Source organism: Trichosurus vulpecula, chromosome 4, assembly GCF_011100635.1.
Source record: "Trichosurus vulpecula isolate mTriVul1 chromosome 4, mTriVul1.pri, whole genome shotgun sequence".
NCBI lineage: Eukaryota > Metazoa > Chordata > Mammalia > Diprotodontia > Phalangeridae > Trichosurus > Trichosurus vulpecula.
This window is the reverse complement of record NC_050576.1, coordinates 298,701,289-298,715,019: the sequence shown is the minus strand read 5'-3', so window position 1 is coordinate 298,715,019 and position 13,731 is coordinate 298,701,289.

Genomic DNA, 13,731 nt, shown 5'->3' with positions numbered 1-13,731 from the left:
CCCTCACTCTCCCTCCTTCTCTCTGTTTCTCTCTGCCTCCTTTCTTCCCTCCCTCCCTCCTTCTCTTTCTCCCCCTCTCTCTTTATCTCTATCATTTTTCTATCTCACTAGCCAGTCCCATCAGAACATAAAGTACTTTGAGCAATTGTACCTGTACTTCTTATATCTGGCAAGCTGACTTAGAGATTGGGTTTATACTACAATTAGTGGTTATCTGCTCCAAGAACAAAGAAGTAGTTGCTGAGTATTGCCACCCCCCCTGCTGCCAGTCATATCTAACCAAAGGACCTAGGTCTGTGAAACCTTTTTAATTCATAACATTGCCTTCAAGTCTAGATGCCTCCACCTAGGTATCCCTACTTGTTTACCTAAGATCAGGACATAACCCCCCACCTCTTCATACACACACAGGAGAGGTAACTCCAAACCAAGGACCAATCCTTGGCAGGGCATGGGCTTTAGCTGCCATATATGCTCATGGCAGCACGGCAGTGGAATTCAGGGCAATCTCTTTTTCCCTCCCACTTGTCATAAGTTCAATGAAAGAGAACTACCCCCAGAGTTGAAGAAAGAAAGAGAATACAGGGTTGGAGTCTTTCCCTTTCTGAAAGTCCACTGAGTTATTGGTTCTTTCTACTACTTAGTGGCTAATAAAACGATTATTTCATCATCTCCAAAAGCTCAAACACTTTGAGAAGGAAGCAGTACATCATAGCATCTCAAAGCATGGAGCCCCCACAGCTCTGAGTCGCACATGTGCTCATCTGTAAGCAGACAGGAGAGCCTCATGCAGAATCTGAACAACCCTTCACATTATCTTACATTACCTATGAATATCTCTCTGCTAAATCAATTTCTAAAAATCAATTAAAAAAAAGAAAACAAGGTCTTGAAAGAGTCTGTACTACCTTTAAGTTCAAACTAAAAGTGAAATCCAGTGTAAGCCTCTCAAATTGTCTTATTTTAAAGTACCCTCCCCCCACCTCCCCCAACTGCCATCCATCTGTGGAGAATATATTCACTATCACTCAGCCAGGCCTTCACCTTTCCTGCATGTAGCAAATATTGTGCAGTTTAAAAATGCAAGATGCAAAATAAACAGTTTTATTCTAAATTTTGGTTTCTTTCCTAGCTTATGAGCCTGGAAGGGAAACAGAAATGAAGGGTGGGTCAGAGAACCCAGAGCAGCAGTTAGGCTCACAGCGGGGACCAGTCCTACCACATTAAAAGTTGCTAACGATTTCAATTTGTGTGTTGTTTTATGATTTATGAAGACATTTTGTTTTGAACCAACAGGCACAAACACCCAAACAATACTCTGCTTCACCCCGCCCCATCCCCACAAAGTAATTCCTTCAAACCAATTAGTTTAAAAGGCTGTTAGTAGTAAAGAGTTTTGTCTTTTAACTTGGATTTAACATTAAGCATTTTATTTAACCAGAGTTTTGCTTCCTCTTCCTCTTTGACTTTCATAGCATTATAGATTTAGAGCCAGAAAGGATCTCAGAAGTCAGTGAGTCCATACCCTTTCTTTTACAGATGGAGAGACTGAGGCACAGAGAGTTTTAAATAAGTTGCCCAGGATCACATAACTAATAAATTTTTGAGACGGGATTCAGACCTAGATCTTGTATAGTTTTTGTGCCATCCTCATTCCGACAGCACCAGTTTGAGATCAAGCGGGCCTTCCTGGAACTTCCTTCAAGGGGTCTTCCCCACTGCAAATCAAAATCAAGCTCTCTTGCTAATTAGCTCTGACTCCAGTGCCCAGCCCTTGCATTAGTACTGACCATTAGACTCAGAGCAGCTCTTCTTTAGGGCAGGATAAGAATAAGGATATGATGATATAATGATAAGGAAAGTCCCTCCCTTTGTGGATTTCACAACTTTCTCCTTAGTATGAACCTTGCCCTCTGAGACAAATGAGTTGCTTCACTTAGAAAGTTCACTCGTTCTTGGCACACAATAACTCAGGCTACTGTCCAGGGCATAATGTTGACTTTGGGAATGCTTATTCAACCACATTAACAATGTCCAGAAAATTTGGATGCTATCAAGATGTTATTTGGATAGCCCCATGAATACATCAACTATTTCCAGCTGATCTGGCTTTTTTTGCTCTAGGCTCATCAGGGCCAGAGGACTCCTTTCAAAAACTTAGCTCTTCATGCTATTTAATTGTTATGACCTTGCAATAGGAAGGTATTTGCACTAGGGACAATATCTCTCTGAAAGGCTTGATGGAGGGTTGGGAGTGGGGCTAGATCTATCTCTCCCTGTGCCCCTGGAGGCAGAGCTAGGCGACAGGTTCAAACACTCTCCTCCCTCCATTGCTTGAATCGTGAGGGTTTTGTGTGGAAATGTCAGTTGAAACAGAAGAGCTGCAAACAGCTTTGTTTTCCTATCATTGTGGTTTTTCATGGTGATGATGACACAAAAAGATGAGAATGGGTAGCATGAACTCCAACAGTTATCTCAGCCAGCATCTCTGCCAGCAGTGAAGGATATGTGTGGGTGTTACCTGCAAACAAAAAGAAAGAAGAAAAAGAAAAAAAAATCACAAGAAGAGGCTTTGTTTCCGAAAGAAAAGCTAACGCATCAAAGATTAGCAATGACAAGTGGACCTGTTTGTTTGACATACCAGAGTCTATTTCCTTCCCTTCATTAATCCCTGGCTGAGTTTAGCCTCTTACAAACATCTGGAGGCTTAGGTAAAGAGAGAGAGAGAGAAAAAGATGGGATAGGGAGAGTGTACAGTTGGAGCCACTGTCATTGACTTGCCATTCTCCTCATTTTGTGGATGCTTATCCAGTTGCCAGAAAATGTTGGCTTCCAAGGCATGAACTTGTACAAAATCTTGAGAATCCAGGAATACCTAGTCTAGGGGTAAGCAAATATTAGGAACCTTCTATACCTACCTTTAAGTTAATTTTACCACCTTCTCTTCTTTGCCTCTGTCTTAATTATTCAATTCTCCTTCTCCTTCTCCTTCTCCTTCTCCTTCTCCTTCTCCTCCTCTTCCTCCTCCTCCTTCTCCTTCTTCTCCTCCTCCTCCTTTTTTGTTCGTTTCTTTCTCTTCTACCTGTTCCTTGGGCCTACCAGTATCAATCAGAAGGATAACCTTAGCTTTGTTAGTGGTAAGCATTCAGGCTTAAAGAGTTTATGCAGCTTTTCTCTGGTTTATTCTCCTAAAATATGTTCTTACTATTTAAGCAAAAGAAATAGCTGTACCTGCTAACCCCACCCCCATACAGAACATTTAGTTAAGAGAGAGGAAGTAGAGAATTGATACCTCAATAGCATACAGATTTAGTGAACTAGACAGTCTTCTGTGAGCCTTCACCTGTTTATGGAAATCATCTGGTGTACCATGTGGCTAGAGTGCTGGGCCTGGAGTCAGGAAGACTCATCACCCTGAGTTCAAATCTGGCCTCAGACGCTTACTAGTTGCATGACCCTGGAAAAGTCACTTAATCCTGTTTGTCTCAGTTTCCTCATCTGTAAAATGAACCTGAGAAGGAAATGGCAAAACACTCCAGTATCTTTGCCAAGAAAATCTCACAAAGAATCGGACGTGACTGAGAAACAACTAAACACAACAGCACTCTAGAATCCTGTCTACCATAGAATATTAGTTCTGAAAAGGGCCTGAGAGGTCATTGTAAAGGTGATCAGTGAATGGGAAGATCTCCCCGCCCATTTGAGTGGGCTTTGGGGGCAGGGCTCTCAGGGTCCTGGGGGGAGTGGCTAGGACTGGAGCCTGTGGTAGTTGCGTGAGTTCTGGTCCACATGATGACATGAAGCCTGTGGTGGGAGGAGCTTGCTGAATGGTTGGAGCAGAGCTAAGAGGCAGTTGGAGAGGCAGTTGGTGAGAGCAGTTAAGAGCTAAAGGAGAGAGGAAGCAGTCAGCTAGCTGGAACACAGCTTGGAGATTGCGGCGGAAGTGGCGGCAACGGAGGCAGGCACTACAAAAAAGCAGGACTGACCCTAGTGGAGACTGGAGAGTGCTGAGCGGGGGCTTGAGGCCAGTGGGTGGTCTTCTTGCTGGAGGGCCCTGGCATTGGGGGGGAAGCACCAATATGGCTTGGCTTGCTGCCATAATGTTTTTCTGTAGCCTCCTGGTCACTATTGTGAGATGGGCATACTGTTTTTGGAAGGTTCTTGCCAGGATGTCAAATGGGGGACACTGGTCTGTGGGTCTGCTACTTTTGAGTTTCAATAAATGTTTTAACTCCTCTGCCTTCTACTTAGAGAATTCCTTATATCCTGCGATTCTGGACCATTCAGGCATATTCATGGTTATCTTTGAAGTCATGAATTCTGCCTTAATGATATAGTCATCTAGTCCAGCATCTAGTCAGGGAGGTGGGTAGCGTGGGATAGTTGAAAAAAAAATGACTCCTTTGACTCCGTATTTCAGTTCAACCAATTATCGGGTGTAACATTTAATGTCTATTGATCTTATTTTTTTCACCTGTAAAGTGATAGGCTGGGCTAAATGATCTCCAAAATACCTTCTAGGTCTTCTAAGTCAAATCACTAAGCATTTATTAAGCATTCACTATATGCTAGACACTGTGATAAGTGTTGAGGATACAAAGAAAAGTATGCAAACAGTCCTTTCCTTCGAGGAAACTCACAATCTAATGGAGAGGCAATTATGCAAAGAACTACATACAAACCAAGATGCATACAGGACAAATTAGAGATAATCTGAGGGAAAGTATTTTGTAGAAGGTGCATTTATGGATTCCCCACATTTGACAGATGAGAGATGGAGTGAAGACTCATGGAAGATGGGAGAGGTATTGCATGACTGGAGATGATTTTTTTGGTGGATTTTCACAAATTGGGGGAGAAGTTTGAGTTTTTAAATTATAGCTAGGGTGGAGCTTAACATCAGGGAAAGATACTAGAATGGATTATTAAAGGGATAATTTGTGACTGTCCACTAAAATCCTAGTATGATACTTCATTGAGATAACCTTCAGGGCTCAGAGGCTATACCAACAGAACACAAGTACTGGCCAGTCCTACTCAGTGGGAAAGGCTGAGAGTATAGGCCTGGCAATGGACAGTGTGCCTGTTGTCCAAAGATCAGCCTAGGCAATATTAAGATGTTAATCGTCAGACAGCTACCCACCAGATGATGAATTGTTTTGGCCTCAGTCACTCAAATGACTGTATACTAAGATGTGTAGGGAGGGCAAAGAAAGGGTTGGTGATCTGTATCAATGGAAAGAGTATCTATATTGATGAAACTAGAGTATTAAGAGGAGTGAAATTAAAGTTTTTGAGAAATTAAAAAGGGAAGAAAAGATAAATATGACTTACCATGAGCTCTTTAAGAACATGACATGCCAGATTACCTTTATGTGCTTTTTAAGAAGAATTATTCAATTTGTGAATTAGAAGTCAAGATGGCAGATTAGGGGTAGCCATCCAGCTGAACTTTCCCAACATTCTCCTCCAAACAACTTTAAAATAAAACCTCAAATCAAATTTTGGAGTGGCAGAGCCAACAAAAAATTGGGGTAAGATATTTTTCTGGCTTGAGAAAATTTAGAGGTAGGCAGGAGAAGTCTGTAACACTGGGGTGTAGGTCTGTTCAGACCCCCCTGCCCAGAAAGAGAATAGAGGGGATTTTTGGGGGCACTGGGTATAGCTGGTGCTGATTAGCAACTCTGTTGCTCATAAATAGTTCTAGGTTGTAGTTCCAGGGCAGAGTAGAGCATTTGGAGTCAGTCTAAATGGAGCAGGGCCCTTGGTCACAGTTCCATGACAAAGATAACTCTAATGCCTGTAGCTGCAAGGGACTAGGGGCTCTTCCTAGGTTAAAAAACAAAACAAAACAAAACAAAAAACATAGGGTAGAGCAGGAGAGCAATGACTGTACCTCTTCCAGGATCACACCACCTTGGAAGCACTGAAAACTTGTAGACTCCCATATCTAGCTCTGAAAGCAGCAGCACAAAAAAAACCTGAAGCTTGGGAAAGTACCACCTCACCCCAGGTGAGCAGATCCCAACTTTAACGTAAAGTTCAAAGTCAACAAGTAGGTTGGAAAAATGAACAAACAACAACAAAAAGAATTTGACTATAAAAAGTTATGGCAGGGAAGACCAAGACATAAACTCAGAAGAAGAAAACAATGTGAAAACACCTGCAAACAAAGCCTCAAAGAAAAATGCTAATTGGACCCAAGGCCAGCAAGAATTCCTGGTAGAGTTAAAGAAAGAGAGAGGAGTCAAAGGGTATGCACAATTTTATAGCCCTTTGGACATGGTTCCAAATTGTTTTCCACAATAGTTGGGCCATTTTGGAAGACTTTTGCATTCCTTGTCACTTACAGCTTCAAACATAGGCTGGGTGGTTAGGAATACCGATGAAGACACTCTTACTTTCAGTGGGCGTTTGATTGTGTGACCTCTTCAATTCCTTCTCAAATCAAGATTCTGTGATTATAGAATAAGTGACTTGACCATGATCACAAAACTAGATAGGTCTCCATCTCAGAACAATGAAATGGTGCTGTACCAAGCATAGAGAGGGTTTTATTCATTCTTTTGAGCTGCAGTAAGTAATTTCCCAGAGCTGGGTGGCATATTGCATAAAGTGCAGAACTAGAGTCTGGAACACTTGAGTTTAAATGCTTCTTCAGACACTTATTAGTTGAATTGTTGTACCAGAAGCGAGCGAGACACACCATAGAGTATAAGTTTTAAGTGGAGAATTTATTAGCTGGTGGCCATCGGGGTATGGCACCACAAATCAATGGCAATGTGTTGGGGTGATGGCTTGGCTTATATAGGATATGGGGGTACAGAGTGTGTGGGGGGGAACAGGAACAAAGGTCCTGGCTGATCAAAAGATTCAGTCAGGTTATCATACTAGTGGGATAATCTCATTTACATTCCTTGGTGGAGTCACGGAGCCCCAGGGATATCTGCTAGAAAGGGTCTGCCAGGTTATCCTTCAGTGGGATGGTCCTATCTATTGAGATTCCTTGGTGGAGTCATGGAGTCCCAGGGAGTTTGCTAAATGCCAAAGATATCTGAGTCCATTCTTTCTGGGGGTGCTTGTCAGTAGCTAGGGGTTACTCAGGGGTTCCTAATTTTTCTTGTATTACATTATGACCCTGTATTCCTCAGTTTCCTCATCTGTAAAATGGGGCTAATAACAGCATCTGCCTCACAGGGTAGTTGTGATGATCAAATGGAATAATACTAATAGTGGGATAATCAAATGGGAATGCAAAAATCTTTCAAAATGGCCCAACTATTCTGGAAAACATTTTGGAACCATGTCCAAAGGGCTATAAAACTGTGCATACTCTGACCCAGAAATATCCTAAGTCTATATCTCAAAGAGATAAAAGGGAAAAGGATTGGTATGTACAAAAAAGATCCCGTATTAATGTGCTTAGCACAGTGCCCGACACATGGTATACACTATATACATGTTAACTATTACTATTATTTCCCTCCTCTCCACTTATCCCATAAAAATAAAACAAATCAAACTCCCAACAACCCATAACAGCAGCAGAGAAGGCTGATGTTTAGCATCCTCCAAAATGACCTCCTTGTAACTTTTTCTAAGAGGAGCCAAGTCAACCAGTTTGTTAACTTTAAGAGATGGTACAGAGACCATCCTGTATTAATGACATTTAAAATAAAAATTGATTTCAAATATTCAAATGGTGCATTTAACCTCAAATATATACCATATTTTATAAGGGATCTGAATTTTTTGTTTTGTTTTGTTTTCCAATTCACCTGACTCTTGCTAGAAAAGAAAATCCAGGTAGTAAATAAAGATGAATGTGCTTTCATCTCCCATCCTCATCTGTGGTCAGGGGATTTACATTGCTGAAAACGTTGGCAACATAGGGGAGATCTCTAGTTTCCCACCCCTCTGTGAGCAAGGATATCATTGGAATTCCCCGTCTGAGGATGGTTGGTTGCTGGTGGCAACAGCGCTGACTGTACTTGTTAGAAAGGCTCCAGAAGGAACATGGAGGGTAGCGGGAGAAAGCTACCCAGAGTTCATCCCTGTACGGCTGGGCTTTCTCAGCCTTTTGTGAGTGGGAGCCCCTCTTCATGGTCTGGAAGCCTTGTGATCCTAGGAGTGAGGCAGAGCGATGTGGGAGGGATAGGCTAGCAAGGAGTGATGTGAATATTACAACACTTCCCTATGAAGGCACACTGATTCAGGGTGGCATCCCAGAAAACCAAGAGTGCTGTGGTTGTAACTAGCTTGGAAATGTGCCAGGTAAAGCTTCACAGCCTATCAATAGACCCTGGGGACCTCTGCTTTATAGGAAACAAAGTCTTTTGTTTTAAAAATATTTATGTGGATTTTACCCTAGAGCTGTGAAACACTAAGCCGGATTTATTAGAGAGCTCCTTGTGTGCTTCAAGATTTTCCCTAGAGATTCAGAAAGAACTCTAAAGCAAAACTTTATGTGTTAAGAGCTCACACCATTCTGGCTGTCTCTCAGCTCTCCTCACATACCCCTCTGGACTCTAGTCATAGCACTGAGAACTGGAAGGGGCTTAGAGATCATCTAGTTCAAACTCTTCATTTTACAGAAAAAGGAAACCGAGGCCCAAAGAGTTGAACTGGCTTGTCAGGGTCATACAGGTAGTAGGAAGCAGAAGAGCCAGAATTTAAATAAAGGGGCTTTGACTCCTAACATTATTTTCTTTTCAGTAGATCACACTGCCTAAAGAAGTTGATTGGTAGGTATGATCACTCAGTACCTAGAACCTTTACTCTACAATTCCATGCCTTCTGCTCTATTTAAATAAAGGCACCTTGCCTTATTAGCTCAGAAGAGTGATTGCTTCCAAAATAATCAAAATTGTATCCTCTCCAATGTGTAATATCATTCAATCAATAAAGATCTATTAAGTGCCTACTACATGTCAGCTTTTTGTTGTTTAGTTGTTTTTCAGTTGTCTGACTCTTTATGACCCCATTTGGGGTTTTCTTGGAAGAGATGCTAGAGTGGTTTGCCATTTCCTTCTCCAGCTCATTTTACAGATGAAGAAACTGAGGCAAACATGGTTAAGTGACTTTCCCAGGGTCACACAGCGATTTGAACTTATGAAGATGAATCTTCCTGACTCCAGCCTGGCACTCTATCCATTGTACTACCTGGTAGTCCATGTATCAGGTACCATACAAATTAATGTTCATTTGACTGGGCATTTGTTAAGTTAAGAATTTTAAAAAAGATTTTAAGAAAGCAAGAAATTCAGAGAGAAAGAAAAAAGAGGAAGAAAGATGGAAAAGAAGGAAGGAAATAAGAAAGGAAGAAAGAAAGAAAAGAAAAAAGAAAGAAGGAAAGAAAGAAAAAGAGATTGCTTGTTTGCTCTCCTTGTCCATCTGTCTGGCAGCTTTGGCTGATTAGATGGGTCCAAAGAATGGAATGTGATATTAGAGAAACATGCATAGAACTGTGGTCTGTCATAACTGAAAGGGATCTTAGAAATTGTCTAGTTGCTCATTTTATATATGAGCAAAGGGTGGCCCAGAAAAACAGCAATTTGTTAAAAGTCATATGGACAGCTGATAACAAATTATGTACTAGAACCCAGGGCTTTTGCCTTCCAGGTAGGATTATTCAGTGCTATTTAGAGGCTGCTGGGATGTATGGGAATAAGGAAACAAAAACAAAAACATGCAGAAACTAAGATCCTTCCCCTTGAATAACTTAAAATCTAATCAGAGCATAAACACATGGAAAGTGGCTCAAATTCCAAACACCATATAAATGAATGAAGTGGCCCAAACTATGTATATAAGCACAGAAGTTTAGGGAGTCAAGACCTAAAAGGTTAGGAAAGGTTAAATTTCCTTCTGGAGATAGGTTTCAACAACTCCTCAAGGAGAGGAGGAATAAGAATTAATGGAGAGGAAGACATTCTAAGTGCAAGGAGGGCATTTTAATATGGAAGGTGTGGCTCTAGTTAAGGTACAGACATGGGGATAAGGAAATTGTGAGCGAGGAAAAAGGTATAACACCAGAGTGATGGAGTCTCATTGACAAGAACATAAACCATCTAGAAAACTAAACCTTCTGGTTGCCCTCATTATTCTCTTAAACTCTCTTAGGCCTTTCTATTTTCCAAGGTCATCTCTATTTGTAATGTCCTGGAGACTTATCCATTGTTAAGGCACTGTTGTGAGGGGAAAGGGCACAGCATATTTCCAGGATGTAACAGACAGTACCACTTGCTATGGTTTATTATCCTGAGCAAAATCCCCAAAGAGTGACTGGAAGAGGATGGCTTGGGGTGGGTGGAGTAGGGATGCTAGACAGCTGCCAGCTGAATCTGCCTCCCACTTTCCTGTCCCCTCTACACTTATGATATGCGCTGGGTATGTTTGGTGTGTCTGGAAGTGGCCTCCATGCCTAGACCCTGGGGCCTGATATTGTCAGAGGTCATTGATGAAGTGGGGTATACTCAAATCACATAGGGGTGACCATCTTCTCCTACATCTAAGAACCTGGACATGTGGACAGCTCTCTGGAAGCAGCCCAGAATGAAAGGGGGGGCACGAACCCTGATCCACACACCCACTCATGCCATCTGGTCCATTTAATAACAGGTCCAGATGCAGTGTTTGGCCTGGTGGTCAACCCATGCCCAGGAAATCTCTTCACAAAGGTCAAGCAGCTGATTACATTGGTACTACCCACATCCTGGTATGACATTAATGGAAAACTCTTTGATCTTGTGGCTTTCTTCCTGCTCTGGTCATGGAGACATGCAAAATATTCAGGGTTCAAGTTGGGCTAAATACTTTCAGGAAAATATAAAGAGTTTTCAACTCTAGGTACCTGCTTTCATGTTTTTCTTTCCTGTGAGATTTCTCTTAAAATCTAGCTCTTTCCCTCTCTGAATGTATAATTGCCAGGATAAACAGCAGTTAAACTTAATGAGAAACACTCATGGTGCTCAGTAAAGTGGAAACTGCTGTCAGGGGTCCCTTCTATAATCCTTGCTGAATACAGATGTGATCTCTTCTCTCCTCCTCCTTCACAACCCCCTCCTTGCCACCACCCCATGCCTAACCAGCTTGGTTGGTTGGCTCCTTGTTCTATATGAATGTGCAAGAGTAGTTTTACCCTCTTGGGAATAACCAAGGAGCAAGACGCTTTGTGGTTTATGACTTAGATGGAGAAGAGTCTTATCTTTATGACTTAAGAGTAGACTGGACTTTGGTTTAGCTCCTGAAGGAACACCTTTCCATTCATCTGATAGTCTGCCAGCAGCATTTTCCAAACCTTTGAGAAACTGGTTGAATTAAAAGAAGATTCAAAAGAAACTGAAGCATTCTGAAGAGACTGATAGCATTACTCAGTAGGAGGCTTCTTAGTGCCATGGAAAATTCACTGGATCTGAATCCAGAGGACTTGGGTTCAAATCCCAACTTTGCTAATGGCTCAGGCAATTAAAATAGCTGGGCATCAACTTTCTATTACATATAGATGGTGCTTGTTAGCTTTGAAACTATTTTCATTTTGTCAAGTACTTAAAATGAATTCTATTCCTGAAAAAGCAGCATTCAGGAATTGTCCCAATATTCCCTTTTTTTTGATTGACTGTAATAATATATTGTCAATGGTGTCAGAAAGACTCGGATGCATGTCCCACCTTGGACACATACTTGTGGTGTGACTATGGGCTTTAACCTTTCCATTTACCTGGCAGCTCTCTAAGACTATAAATTATATATGAATAGCTAATCTACATTAGTGAAGAGAATTTTCATATTAAGAATTCTTTATGGACCTATTTTTATAAAACTATTTAGAGCAACTCTTTTTGTGGTGGCAAACAATTAGACATCGAAGTGATGTCCATCAGTTTGGAAATGGCTAAACAAACTGTGGTATATGATTGTAATAGGATACTATTGTGCTATAAGAAATGACAAGATGATTTCAGAAAAACCTGGAAAGACTTACATGACCTGATGCACGGTGAAGTGAACAGAACCAGGAGAACTTTGTACACAGTGATGGCAATGTTGTTCAATGAAGAACTGTGAATGACTCAGCTATTTCCAGTGATACAATGATCCAAGAAAATCCCAAAAGACTAATGATGAAACATACTATCTGCCTCCAGAGAATGAACTGTTATTGTTTGAATACATACTGAAACACATTACTTTTCATTCTCTTTCATTCTTTTTCTTTTATTTGAGTCTTCTTGTACAAAATGATTAATATGGAAATGTTTTATATAATTGTACATAATAACCTATATCTGATTGCTTACCATTTGGAAAGACAGAATTTGGAGCTCACAACTTTAAATAAAAATATCAAATAATTTTTTTAAAAAGAGAGTTATTTATGCAGGTAAAATCATGGCTGTGCTAAAAAAAAAGTTAGCTCAATTGTTTGTTACCATATATATGATATATCTATAAATGCTAACAATAATTTGTACATTAAGGTTTTTTTTGGTGTATAAACATTTTTGTACCAATGAACCCTAAAGAAGGATCTGTTTCTTGTTTTTCGCACGATCTGAAGTAAGTCATATCTCCGTTTTTAGATCTCAGTTTTCTCATTTGCAAAATAAGGAAACTGGATTAGGTGATGTCCAAGGTCCTTTTCAGTGCCAAATTCTAGGATCTAATGAACTAAGTGCTATGCAAACATACCTGAACTATATGTGTAGGCCATTTGTGGTTTCTTAGGGTACAGGACTTGCTTGTGATTTGCCATTGAAATCCTAGGACTTAAGCTTGATTTATCATGGCCTTAGGGTTCTCATGAGAATGCTATGAGAAGGAACACATTAACTAATAAATCATGTGATACTTAGCTAGATGACCTCTAATGGTTTCTTCCACCTCTAGGGTATTATCCCTCTATCATCATTCCATGGAGTGTCAGCTATTGACTCAGGACATGGAGTGAAGGGCCATTAGCACATGTAGTAAGACATGGTCCCTGTCCCTTATGGAGTCTAGTTGGATAGATGAGCCATAAACACACAGAAAGACAACTAATAGTGCAAGTTATTGTATAATAAATCCCAAATGAGAAATAAAGACAGTCAGTGCCAGAGGGGTTGAGAGAAGTAGGAAATTTGGGGGTGAGGCCCCTGGAATTTCAAATCTAGGTCCAAAACAAGGCTGGTGAACATCTTCTCCACCATAGAGCTTTTATCTAGACCAACCTTCCCCAGAATTAATTTGAAATGTCTTCCATGTATGTCCAAACTGGGAGACAGTAGATAAGGTATTGCTGTATGAGTTAGAAAGATTTGGGTTTAAATCCTCCCTCAAACCTTTTCTAGCTGTGGGTTGTCAGGAAAGTCACTTAACCATTTTATGACTCAGTTTTACTATTTGTAAAATGAAGGAGTTGGAGTTATCTTCTAAGTTTCCTTCTGACCCTAAAGCTATAATCTTATGATCCTTTGAACTGCCCAGAAGTGGAAAGGAATAGGTTTATCATGTACTTCTTTCCTGTAGGACTGACACTTCTCTCATCCTCTGGGTGCCAATTTTGCCCAAGGGGCCAGGTTGTCAGAAGCAGAAAAACAGAACCCAGAAATGACTCAAGATACAATAACAAAAGGAAAAGGAAAAGAATTTTACATGAGTTTTGTTTTCTGCTTTTCTCTTTTAGGACCTGATAGAATGATGGGGAAAATATCTCTCGAATCCCCAAACAAAAAAGTTACAGAATATCAC